Consider the following 12,170-nt stretch of genomic DNA (forward strand, 5'->3'; position numbering starts at 1 on the left):
TTTTTGAGACAGAGTCTTGCTCTGTCACCAGACGCCAGGTTGGAGTACAGTGGTGCAATCCCAGCTCACTGCAGTCTCTGCCTCCTGGGTTCAAGCAATTCTCCTGCCTCAGCCTCCCTAGTAGTTGGGACTACAGGCACATGCCACCACACCCAGCTAATTTTTTTTGTATTTTTAGTACAGACGGGGTTTCACCATGTTGGCCAGAATGGTTTCGATCTCTTGACCTGTGATCCGCCCGCCTCGGCCTCCCAAAATGCTGGGATTACAGGCGTGAGCCACCATGCCCGGCCTCTGGCTAAATTTTTAAAGGGTCTTGCTTTGTTGCCCAGGGTGGTGGTCTTGAACTCCTAGGCTTGAACAATCCTCGTGCCTCAGTCTCCCATTTGCTAGGATTATAGGAGTGAGCCACTGTGTCTGGCCCAGGATTATTTAATTCTTTAGTACCCTTTACTAGTTGATAAAAATCTTCATTTTAAATTTACATATTAACTTATAGATTTTGTCTGGCAGCAAAGATAACCTCAAAATTATATTATATTACCCTGTGGGGCGGTAAGCAGTTTCATATACAACCCAGAAATTTTTATTTATAAATTTTTGAAATGCCGTTACTGATGGATTACTTAAACTCTTGCTACTAGAATCCTCTTGGAACTGGCTTTACCATCTCTTATCTTCACCCCTTATTAATGAGTTAAATAAGCCTTTGGTATCTTTTCATATTATATATATACTTTTGGAGACAGGGTCTTGCTCTGTTGCCTAGGCTGGAGTGCAGTGGCACAATCATGGCTCACTGCAGCCTTGACCTCCTAGGCTCAAGTGATCCTCCCTTCTCAACCTCCTGAGTAGCTGGGACTACAGGTACACACCACCATATCTGGCTAATTTTTGTGTTTTTTGTTTTTGTTTTTTGTAGGGATGGGGTGTTGTCATGTTGTCCAGATCTCAAACTCCTGGGCTAAAGAGATCCTTCTGCCTTGACCTCTCAAAGTACTGGACCTGCAGGCGTGAGTCACTGGGCCTGGCCTCTTTCATCAGTCATATTTTCAATGCTTTGAAAATTATAGTTTGACAGAGTAGGGGAGCCAAAGTGTAAGTTTCCCTTGGCCCTCTGAAGTTTTCCTGAAAAAAAAAAAAATCATTGGCGATATGCATATTCATAGGAGAAAAAGCATACAAATGTATTTAATACATGTAATGGGAAGAATCACAGAGTGATTTTCAATCTCCTAATGGGATGCAGAAGCTTATATATCATCCTGGCAAACAAGTTATGGGAGGGCAGAGAAGAGGAGGAATTCTATTGACAAAATTACTAGGGAGAAGGAATGGATCAGGGATCAGAGATTAACTTGTACATTATCCTATGAAAGGATCTGTTCAGGTAGTTACCTTATTGGTTTTATGTGGAGGGGAAGAAAAAGTGGTGGGTCTGGATCTCAGATAAAGGCTTTGGGAGAGACAGCAGGGGCCACAGTGGGTAGGGGGGCAGGCCGGAGAGATCTTGAGGCTTCTCCAGTTCAGCATGTCAAAGAGCCATGTTTTAAGTTACTGGCTTCTGAACCCCAATAACAGGATAATTGTGGAGAGTAGTCAGGTCCTTAAATAAGGTACCGAACTTTCAGGGTGAGGATAAATTTGTTGTCAGCAATGCAGTCCAGGTGATGACTCATTTTGTAACTCAGGTCTCTGGACATTGGAAGGTCTCCCTTAGCCAGTTTTCTTAAGATTTTATAAAAGACCTCTAGAAACAGCAAGATTATGACGGCAGAGGAGTTTCTGAATTCCCCCAAATGCCCTCACATAAGAGAGAGGGTAACTAGGAGGACAGAAGAAAAAAGACATCTTCAATACAACTGGGAAAAAAGAAACCTCCATGAAACCCAGAAGACCAATGGGTAGGGCTAAATGCCTCAAAAAAGCAGGATCCTCTGTAACTCACTTAGATTTAAAGTCTGTGTAAATCTATGTGGAAGTAGAGGATGGAAGTGACAGAGGAATTCTGATGTCCAGAGAATCCTGGAACACAGAAATTCCCCCCAAATGCTTTTATTTTTACTTTAAATGGACTCTCACTCTGTTGCCCAGGCTAGAGTACAGTGGTGTGATCTTGGCTCACTGTAACCTCCACCTCCTGGGTTCAAGCAATTCTCCTGCCACAGCCTCCTGAATAGCTGGGATTACAGGTGTGCACCATGACGCCCAGCTAATTTTTGTATTTTATTTTATTTTTATAGAGAGGAGGTTTCACTATGTTGGCCAGGCTGTGTTGGGGTTCGACCTGCAGATCCTGACCTAGTGTTGGTTGAACAAATTCACTCAGAAACAGAATACAGTGAAAGAGCGGGCTAGGGGTGATTGTGGCCACTCACAGACACTTGAGAGTGCTGTAAAAAGCTAGCAGCCACAGTCCTGACCAGCTGGCCCTCCAGGCATTTATTTGGTATAGATTTAACAACAGAGGCCCTGAGTCAGCACACTTGTGGATAATGATTAAAGGCCAAGCTCCAAGGCCTAAAACAAACACCATTTGCAGGTGATAAACCTGGTTGCCCTCCCACCAAGAGAGCCATTCAGCTTGCGGTAGATTAAAGGTTAGTTTTAGGACCACATGAATAAACAAGTTATTCAGTTAAACTCCCTTTGTATCTACTCTGTTATTTGCACAAGGGAAGGGGATTAGGCCGCCTTCAGCCATAACCTCCTTCCCAAGGCTTTTGCAAAAACCTTCCAGCCTTCCAAGAAGGTTTGTGACTATTGTAATTTTACAGTCTCTCTCACCATCCTGACTGAACCCCCACAAGGCTGGTCTCAAACTCCTGACCTCATGTGATTTACTGGCCTCCATGTGCTGGGGGTTACATGCATGAGCCACTGTGCCTAGCCCTTCCCTGACCCCAAACTCTTGTGTCATCAAGGAGAAGAAATGTGTCTGAGTAGAATCCTCGGACAGCAGATGTGAATGAAAGTATCATTGGAAGGAGGATCTGATATGTGGATGAGCACCAAAAGTCCATGAGTACTCTCTAAGGGGCTGTAGGAGATCAGCAAGTCCTGAGGCAGCCTCATTCAAGGAACTCAGAAATGTCCAAGAAAAACTCATTTAAATTGCACAGAAACATATTTTATGGGAAAGGATGCCTAGAGCAGAGCAGAAAATTAGAGAACACTTAGGAGCAGAAAGGGAGAGTGAGAGAAAAAAAAGTTTCAGCTGCTGGTGGAATGGGTCCAGAGGAAGCAGATCTCAAAATTGTGGAAATGGCTTTATGGGGAGGCCACATTTTTGGTGGTAACAACAGAGGAGGAGCCTCCAGCAGTGGAGTTAAGATATCTATTCTGGCTTATTTCCATCTGTTACAGAAATACTAAATAGAAAAATACTTCTCTGATTAACAGTACAGGAAGACGCATATAAAGATGAACAACAGAAAAGAATTACACTCAAGCCCCATATAAAGATCCTGAAAGGAAAACAAGGCAAGATGAAAAGGAAGTGAATCACATACAACATATGAAAAAGCCACATTAGAAAAAATTTAGAAAATTAACACAGGGTCGAGCATGGTGGCTCATGCCATAATCCCAGCACTTTTGGGAGTCTACCCAGGAGTTCAAGACCAGCCTGGGCAACATGGTAAAACTCTGTCTCTTCAAAAGATACAAAAATTAGCCAAGTGTAGTGATGTGCACTTGTAGTTTCAGCTATTTGGGAGGCTGAGTTGGGAGAATTGCGTGAGCCTGGTAGGTTGTGGCTGCAGTGAGTTGTGATGCAGCCAGTGCCCTCACCCTAGGCAACAGAGTGAGACCCTGTCTCTAAATAAATAAATAAATAAGATTGTTTTTCAAATTTTGTTTTTTAAAACTTGCCTTTGATTATTTGTAGTTTTTCTGTGTGAATCACCTGCTCACCAAAACCTATGTCCACACAGATACTTGCACACTGATGTTCATAACAGATTTCTTTGTGTGTACAAACTGGAAGTAATACAAAAGTCCATTAACAGGTGAATAGAGAAACAAACTGTGACATATACAAACAAGGGGAGTAAGAAGGAATATAAGCTACTTGTATGTGCAACAACATGGAGGAATCTCATAATCATTAGGCTGAGTGAGAAAGACAGGCACAAAACATACATAAATTGGAATTCCATTTATTTACTTACTTAAAGATGAGGTCTCGCTTTCGTTGCCCGGGCTGGCTTGCTCCTTCAACAAAGATCATTTGGCTATATTTGTGGGTCTATTTTTGGGCTGTGCATGCTGTTTTATTGAACTATTTGCCTGTTGTTTTCACCAATATTACATTGTCATTGTACTGATTACCCATGGACTTTTTTTTTTCTTTTGGAGACAGAGTCTCACTCTGTTGCCCAGATGGAGTGCAGTAGTGCAATATTGGCTCACTGCAAACTTCACCTCTGGGGTTCAAGTGATTTTCATGCCTCAGCCTCACAAGCATCTGGGGTTATGAGCATGTGCCACCGCACCCACCTAATTTTATATATATACATAGTAGAGATGGGGGTTTCACCATGATGGCCAGCCTGGTCTTGAACTCCTGACCTCAAGCAATCCACCCACCTCGGCCTCGCAAAGTGCTGGGAGTACAGGCATGAGCCACCTAGCCCAGCCTCCACAGACTTTCGATATGTAGCAATCTCTTCATTTTTGGCGTACAAAAGGATTGCCAGTATCCTTACAAAATAGGCTTGAATTAATCCTCTGCCTTTGATTTTTCTGAGATACAGTTAGAGAACAGACAAAAATAATCAGATTTTATAACATCATCTATCACATGCATTAGTGATTTTAGTAGGTATGTAGTGCTATCTTAATGTTTTAATTTGAAATTCTTTAATGGCATATGATGTTGAGCATCTTTTCACATGCTCATTTACCACCTGTGTATCTTTTTTGGTGAGGTATCTGTTCAGATATTTTGCCCATTTTAAAATTGGGTTGTTTTCTTATTTAGTTTAAGAGTTCTTCATATATTTTAAATACAAGTCCTTTATCAGATATGTTTTACAAATATTTTCTGCTAGTTTGTGGTTTGTTTTTTCAGTCTTAGTATCTTTCTTGAAGCAGAAGTTTAAAATTTTACTGAAGTTCTATTTATTATTTTTTCCCTTTCATGGGCCATGCTTTTGGTATTGTATTAAAAAACTCACTGCGGTGCTCGCTTCTGCAGCACATATACTAAAATTGGAATGATACAGAGAAGATTAGCATGGCCCCTGCGCGAGGATGACACACAAATTCTTGAAGCATTCCCTATTTAAAAAAAAAAAAATTCACTGTAAAACCCAAAGTCACCTAGAATTTCTCTTATTTTATAATCTAGAAGTTTTATAATTTTGTGTTTTACATTTGTAGGTCTGTGATCCATTTTGTGTTAATTTTTATGAAAGGTGTAATGTCTATGTTCAGATTCAGTTTTTTTTTTTTAAATTGTACTTTAAGTTCTGGGGTATATGTGCAGAATGTGCAGGTTTGTTACATTGTTACACGCATGCCATGGTGGTTTGCTGCACCCATCAACCTGTCATCTACATTAGGTATTTCTCCTGACGGTATCTCTGCCCTGACTCTCCACCCCTGGACAGGCCCCAGTGTGTGATGTTCCCCTCCCTGTGTTCATGTATTCTCATTGTTCAACTCCCACTTATGAGTGAGAACATGCAGTGTTTCATTTTCTGTTCTTGTGTTATTTTGCTGAGAATGATAGCTTCCAGCTTCATCCATGTCCCTGCAAAGGACATGAACTCATCCTTTTTTATGGCTGCGTAGTATTCCATCGTGTATATGTGCCACATTTTCATTGTCCAGTCTATCACTGATGGGCATTTGTATTGGTTCCAAGTCTTTGCTGTTGTGAATAGTGCCACAATGAACATCCATGTGCATGTTTATTTATAGTTGAATGATTTATAATCCTTTGGGTATACACCTAGTAATGGAATTGCCGGGTCAAATGGTATTTCTAGTTCTAGATCCTTGAGGAATTGCCGCATTGTCTTCCACAATGGTCGAAAACTTGCTCTCCCACCAACAGTGTAAAAGTCTCCCTAAGGCTCAAATCCCAGTTTCCTGAAGACTCAGTCATATCCAGCCAGGATAATGAGAAGATGGCACTGCAGCTGCTCACCACAGCAGTGGTGGTGAGGACTCAGGTGGTTGTGTAGGCATGGCTGACTGGCAGGATGTAGGTTGTGCCGTTCAAGGAACTGGTCTTTTTATTTACATTTTCAAATTGATGGACATAGATTATTCACTGCATTCTTTTTTTTCTGTCCATGGAATGAGTAGTATTGGCCTCTCTTTGATTTCTGATATTGGTAACTTGTGGTGAGAAAGCTAGTTGACCACCTCAATCTCACTTTGTCTAGTGTAGAAACTGTCAGTTGAGGAAAGCTTTTTCACATGTAGGTTGCTGGGCAGAAAAGGAGATGAGGCATCAGGACAAGTCTGATTCTCCTACGATTTGCTTGGAATTTTTTACTTTTTTGTGGATCTGGTATCTCTCTCATCCTCATATTTGAGCTCTGAATTGTTGCTGATAAAAATCTCACTGCTTTCTCTATGGTTTTTGGTTTTCTGTAGGAGAGCACTGAAGCCAGCTTGCTTCTGTGCTGCCATTTTAAGACCAGAAGTCTTCCATCTTTTCTAGTGTACACATTCAATGCTATACATTCCTGTCAAAGTATTGCTTTCACTGTATCCTACACGTTTTGATAAGCTGTATTTTCATTTTAATTTATTTCAAAATATTTTTAAATTTTCCTAGAGAGACTTCTTTATGTTTATTTAAAAGTGTTTAAACTGAAGTATTTTGGGGGTCTTGGGGATTTTGCAGCTATCTTTCCGATTTGATTTATGGTTTAACTCCATTATAAGCTGAGAGGATACGTTGTATAATTTCTAATTGTTAAGGTTTGTTTTATGGCCCAGAATGTGGTCTATCATAGTGAATGTTTTGTGTGAACTTGAGAAGAATATGGATTCCTCTGTTGCTAGATGTCATATTCTATAGATGTCAATTAGATCCCATTGTTTGGTGGTACTGTTCAGCTCAACTATGTCCTTACTGATTTTCAGCCTGCAGGATCCATTAATTACTCCAAAGGGCATGGAAGTATTCACATATAATAGTGGATTCATCTGTTTCTCTTTGCGGTTTTTGCCTTGTATGTCTATCAGTTTTTGCCTTGTATATTTTGATGATTTGTTGCTACGTGCACACATATTAGAAATTATGTCTTCTTGAAGAATTGACTCCTCTATCATTATGTAATGATGTAAGTACTATGTAACAAAGTATTCCTAATCCCTCCCTCCTTTCCCGTATAGTGTTGCAGTAATTTATTACAGTTATCCAAAAGCTACATTCACCAAATATTTTGTTTATTATACTTTGAACAAAGTTATCTTACTCTATCAATAAGATTTTAAAGAATATTTTCTTTTACCTTCATTTATTTCTTCTCTAACACTCTTGCTTTCTGTATGTAGATTCAAATTTCTGATACATATCATTTTTATTATTTCTGAAGAATTTCTTTTAACATTTCTAGCAAAGCAAGTCTACAGGTAATAAATTTCTTCAATTTTTATTTTTATTTGTCTCTGAAAGTCTTTATTTTTGAAGGATAATTTTACTGGATAAGAACTTTTAGGGGCCGGGTGCAGTGGCTCACGACTGTAATCCCAGCACTTTGGGAGGTTGAGGATCATGGGGTAAGGAGATTGAGACCATCTTGGGTAACCCAGTGAAACCCCATCTTTACTAAAAATGCAAAAAATTAGCCTGGCTTAGTGGCACGTGCCTGAAGTCCCAGCTACTCAGGAGGCTGAGGCAGGAGAATCACTTGAACCCAGGAGGTAGAGGTTGCAGTGAGCTGAGATCGTGCTACTGCACTCCAGCCTGGGTGACAGAGTGAGACTCTGCCTTAAAAAAGAAAGAATTTTTAGGTTGATGGACTTTTTGTTCTTTCAGTACTTTAAATATTTCACTTCATTCTTTTCTGATTTACATGATTTATGAAGAGAAGTCTAAAGTAAATCTCATCCCTGCTTCTCTACAGGTAAATTTCCCTCTCTGTCCCTTACCCTACCTTTTTTCAAGATTTTCTGGTTGTCTTTGATATTTTGAAATTTAAACATAATATGTCTAGGTCGTGTTTTGTTATTTATCCACTTGCTATTCTCTCAGCTTCCTGGATCTGTGATTTGATGTCTATCATTAATTTGGGGAATTTTTCAGTCCTTACTGCTTTAACTATTTCTTCTCTTCTTTCTTTCTTCTTTTTCTGGTATTCTCATTACATATATATTACTTTTTTTGTAACTGTACCACAGTTCTTGGATATTCTGTTCTCTCTCCCTATTTTCATTATTTTTTTCTTTGCATTTTAGCTTTGGAAGTTTCTATTGACATTTCTTCAAGCTCACTCATTCTTTGGCCATGTTCAGTCTGTCAATGAACTAATCAAAGGCATTCTTCATTTCTGTTACAGTGTTTTTCATTTCCAACAACATCTTTGATTATTTTTTAGAGAGTTTTCATTGCTGCTTGTATTGCCAATCTGTTGACATTACCAGTTTGGTGTTGCATTTTCCCATTAGAGCCCTTAGTGTATTAATCATAATTTTTTTAGATTTCCAGTTTGATCATTCCCATATCTCTGACATATCTGAGTCTGGTTCCCTGTTTCTTCAAAGTGTGTTTTCTGTTTGGCCAAGGATTAGACTTTATTTACTGCTTGCTATAGCATAGGTATCTGAGGCTACAATTTCTCTGGTATCTTTACTTTTGTCTCCTCTGTTGTCTTTTGGATTCCCTAGCTATTTCTTATTAAATAAGTTCTGAGATGTGATATCCTGTCAGTTGTATTCTTCTGTTCTTATCCAAGAGCCCTATGATGAGGTGGTAAGATGTAAGGAGAGGGGAAGCTTTCTATAGTTCTACCATTATATATAGGCCTCAGTCTTTTAGTGAGTCTGTGTCCTTGGCTTTGACCCTCACAAGTGCTTCTCACTTCCTTCTTCTGCTTAGGTGAGGCAGGAAGGCTAGAGGGTGCTGGAGTTGGGTATTTCCCTTCCCCTGGATCAGTTAGGTTCCAATAAAACCCCAGTCATTTATGCTTTGGGTAAATGGTTGCTTTTTTTTTTTTTTTAAAGTCATGTCCTGTTAACAACAGAATGCTGGGCATATTTGAGAATGACTACTTTTCCTTATGTGAACCTAAATTACAGAGAGATATTCTGTAAAAGAAAATGTTTATTCAGAAATAGGGCATTGCAATAGGAATATGCACACCATAGTAAACTATGTGCATATTCAAGGAGGTAAGAGAATGTTGTGGTCTTTCTGCCCCTTAACTCCCCTAGGTCCTAGTTCTTGTCTCATGACTAGGAAGAATTAGGTGTGTAGACACTGAAGAGTGAGCAGAGTGAATTTATTAAGCAAAAAGAAACCTCTCAGCAAAGAGAGGGGTTTTGAAAGCAGGTTGTTGGTTGCCCCCTTCACAGTTGAATACAAGGGCATTATAGAAAAGCTGATGGGGCTGGGTGCCTTATTTGTATATGGCGTGAATTCCTGGCAGCTCCATTCCATCCAGTGCGCATGTGAGCCCTTAGTCTGAGCCACTGTATATTGATTTATTTCCCTTATGCACACATGTTACAGGATGGAATTTTCCACTGCAGGCATGTGTAGGCAAGTACCCTTTGCAAGTTCCCTTATCTGCACAAAACATATGGTGTAAGCTCTTGTGGGATGTGTCTGAGGTTCTCTGGGGACCTTTCCTTTACTGTCTACAAAGAGCAAGTTGGCTAACTCCTCAAGAAGAGAGAATTTTTTTAAAGAAAAATTGAGGAAGATTACATAGTTATTTCAAGATAGTTACTTTTGGCTACAAAGATCAATAACAAGTGTGGCATCAGGTCAATATTGAATGGGCAGCTGTCCTTACAGAAGTATTATTTTGTGCAGGGAGCAATTACCTTTGTTCAAGAGTAGGGTTTCTGCAGAGTCTTTTGTGATAGCTTTTATCATCAGCTATTTATACATGAAAACACTTCCCTTCATGGCCTTCCTCAGTGCTCTGTTTGTCAGGGTTTTTTGGTTGATGTTTTTTGTTTGCGATGGAGTCTCACTCTGTCACTCAGGCTGGAGTGCAGTAGCACCATCTCCACTCAGTGCAACCTCCACCTCCAAGGTTCAAGGGATTATCTTGCCTCAGCCTCCCAAGAGCTGGGATTACAGGCATGTGACACCATGCCCAGCTAATTTTTGTATTTTTAGTAGAGATAGGGGTTTCACTGTGTTGGCCAGGCTACTCTCGAACTCCTGACCTCAAGTGATCCATGTGCCTCAGCCTCTCAAAATGCTGGGATTACAGGGGAGAGCCACTGCACTCAGCCTCTATTTTGATTCTGACAACTTTTATACCCTCTCCCTTTCAGAAGCACAAGAGGATTTTTATGCTGTTTTCACTGTGAGAACTTTGTTGCTTGGGTTCCTCACCTAAGACTGGGCAGTCTCTGGAGCCTTTAACTTTCAAACTTTTCCACACTGAGTCTCCAGTAGTTTATTAGTTACAGTTAAAGTTTTCCTACCCCAGTACTGATTCTTCCAGATATTTTTGTGTTACATTGTGATTCTTTGTACCTGCCTCTTTCTCTCCAGTTTTTCGGACAGTGATTTGCTTACTTACCTCAGTTGTCTGATGGATTTAAGAAGAGTTATTGATTTTCAATTTGCTCAGCTTTTTTCTTGTTGTGTGAATGGGAATGATGACTTTTAAGCTCTTTACATGCTGGTCCAGAAACTGGAAGTCTTTCCATAATTTTTACTGTAGTGGAATATTACATTTGTTTCGGCTTAGCAATTCCATGTTTAGATAAACACCAGGCAGACTCAATGACAGGAAGACTGTTTGATGCCAGAAGTTCAAGACCAGCCTGAGCAACATAGGGAGACCCCCATCTGTACAAAAAATAATTAGCTGGTATGTTGGTACATACCTGTAACCCAGCTACTTGGGAGACTGAGGTAGGAGGATTGCTTGAGACCAGAAGTTTGAGTTTACAGTGGGCTATGATCGTGACACTGAACTCCAGCCTGGATGACAGAGGCAAATAAGTGACTTGTAGTATATTTACACAATGGAATAGTACACCTCAATGAAAATGAGTAAACAACAGCTTCCCAGAGCAACATGCACAAATTTCATGAGGGTATGTAATATCAAGTTTTTTAAAAAAAGAGTCTAGAAAAGAACAAATAGTAAGATTTCTTTTTTCCTCTGAAGTTCAAAGCTATTAGCTAAAAGGTTTGGGAGGCTGAGGTGGGAGGATTGCTTGAGGCCCTGCTGGGTAACATAGCAAGATCTTATCTTTACGAAAAGTAAAACAATTAGCCTGGTGTGCTGGTGACTGCCGATAGTGATATTGGTACTGTAATTTTGAAACTTTTTTTCTCAACCTACAATCATCAGGGCAGAATTTTAAAAAATGTTTTATTTTTGTTGTAAGATAAAGCATATAAGTAAATGAAGAAATATCTTAAACTATTAGGAATCAAGATTTAAAGTGTCAAAGAGCTATAAATATAAAATCATGCCATGTCATGTTAAATTTGAGTTGGATATATCAATATAAACTCAAGTTTAAAAGATTTTCTTATATTATTTACACTGAAGCTACCTAAAAGTAATGATATATTGGTAGTGAGCCCTCCTAGAGCTCAGATCTAAGTGTCTTAATACCTTTCTCCATTTCAGGAAATTAGGGCTCTTTAGAGGTATGACTGGATATGGACTGGGGCAGAGAAAGGACAGGGTGAACTTTCTGGATGTGCCAAAGGGAAGAAAGTGCTCAAAGACTGCTGAAGTGACATCAAAAGGACACAGAAGTCTGTGTGCTGGAGCTCTCAGTAGTCCAAGTTAGGACAATTTAATTATTTTTAAACTAGGGATTCTAAAACTTTGAATAAATAAAAAATCATGAGCCTAGAATTATTGTTTATTTATTTATAGACAAGTTCTCCTTCTGTTGCCCGGGCTGGAGTGCAGTGGTGTGATCATAGCTCAACGTAGCTTTGAACTCCTAGGCTCAAGTGATCCTCCTGCCTCAGCCTCTTGAGTAGTTAGGTCTGC

The 12,170-nt window shown here is 39.7% G+C and overlaps 1 non-coding gene across 1 annotated transcript; it reads left to right on the top strand.

Annotated features, from left to right (window-relative positions):
* Positions 1 to 5,184: 5,184 nt before the first annotated feature.
* On the top strand, positions 5,185 to 5,291 carry LOC119467702. The gene has a single exon (XR_005196295.1). It is a non-coding gene; the product is annotated as a U6 spliceosomal RNA (small nuclear RNA).
* The last annotated feature ends 6,879 nt before the right edge of the window (positions 5,292 to 12,170 follow it).

This window comes from Cebus imitator, unplaced genomic scaffold (genome assembly GCF_001604975.1).
Source record: "Cebus imitator isolate Cc_AM_T3 unplaced genomic scaffold, Cebus_imitator-1.0 Scaffold319, whole genome shotgun sequence".
Lineage (NCBI taxonomy): Eukaryota > Metazoa > Chordata > Mammalia > Primates > Cebidae > Cebus > Cebus imitator.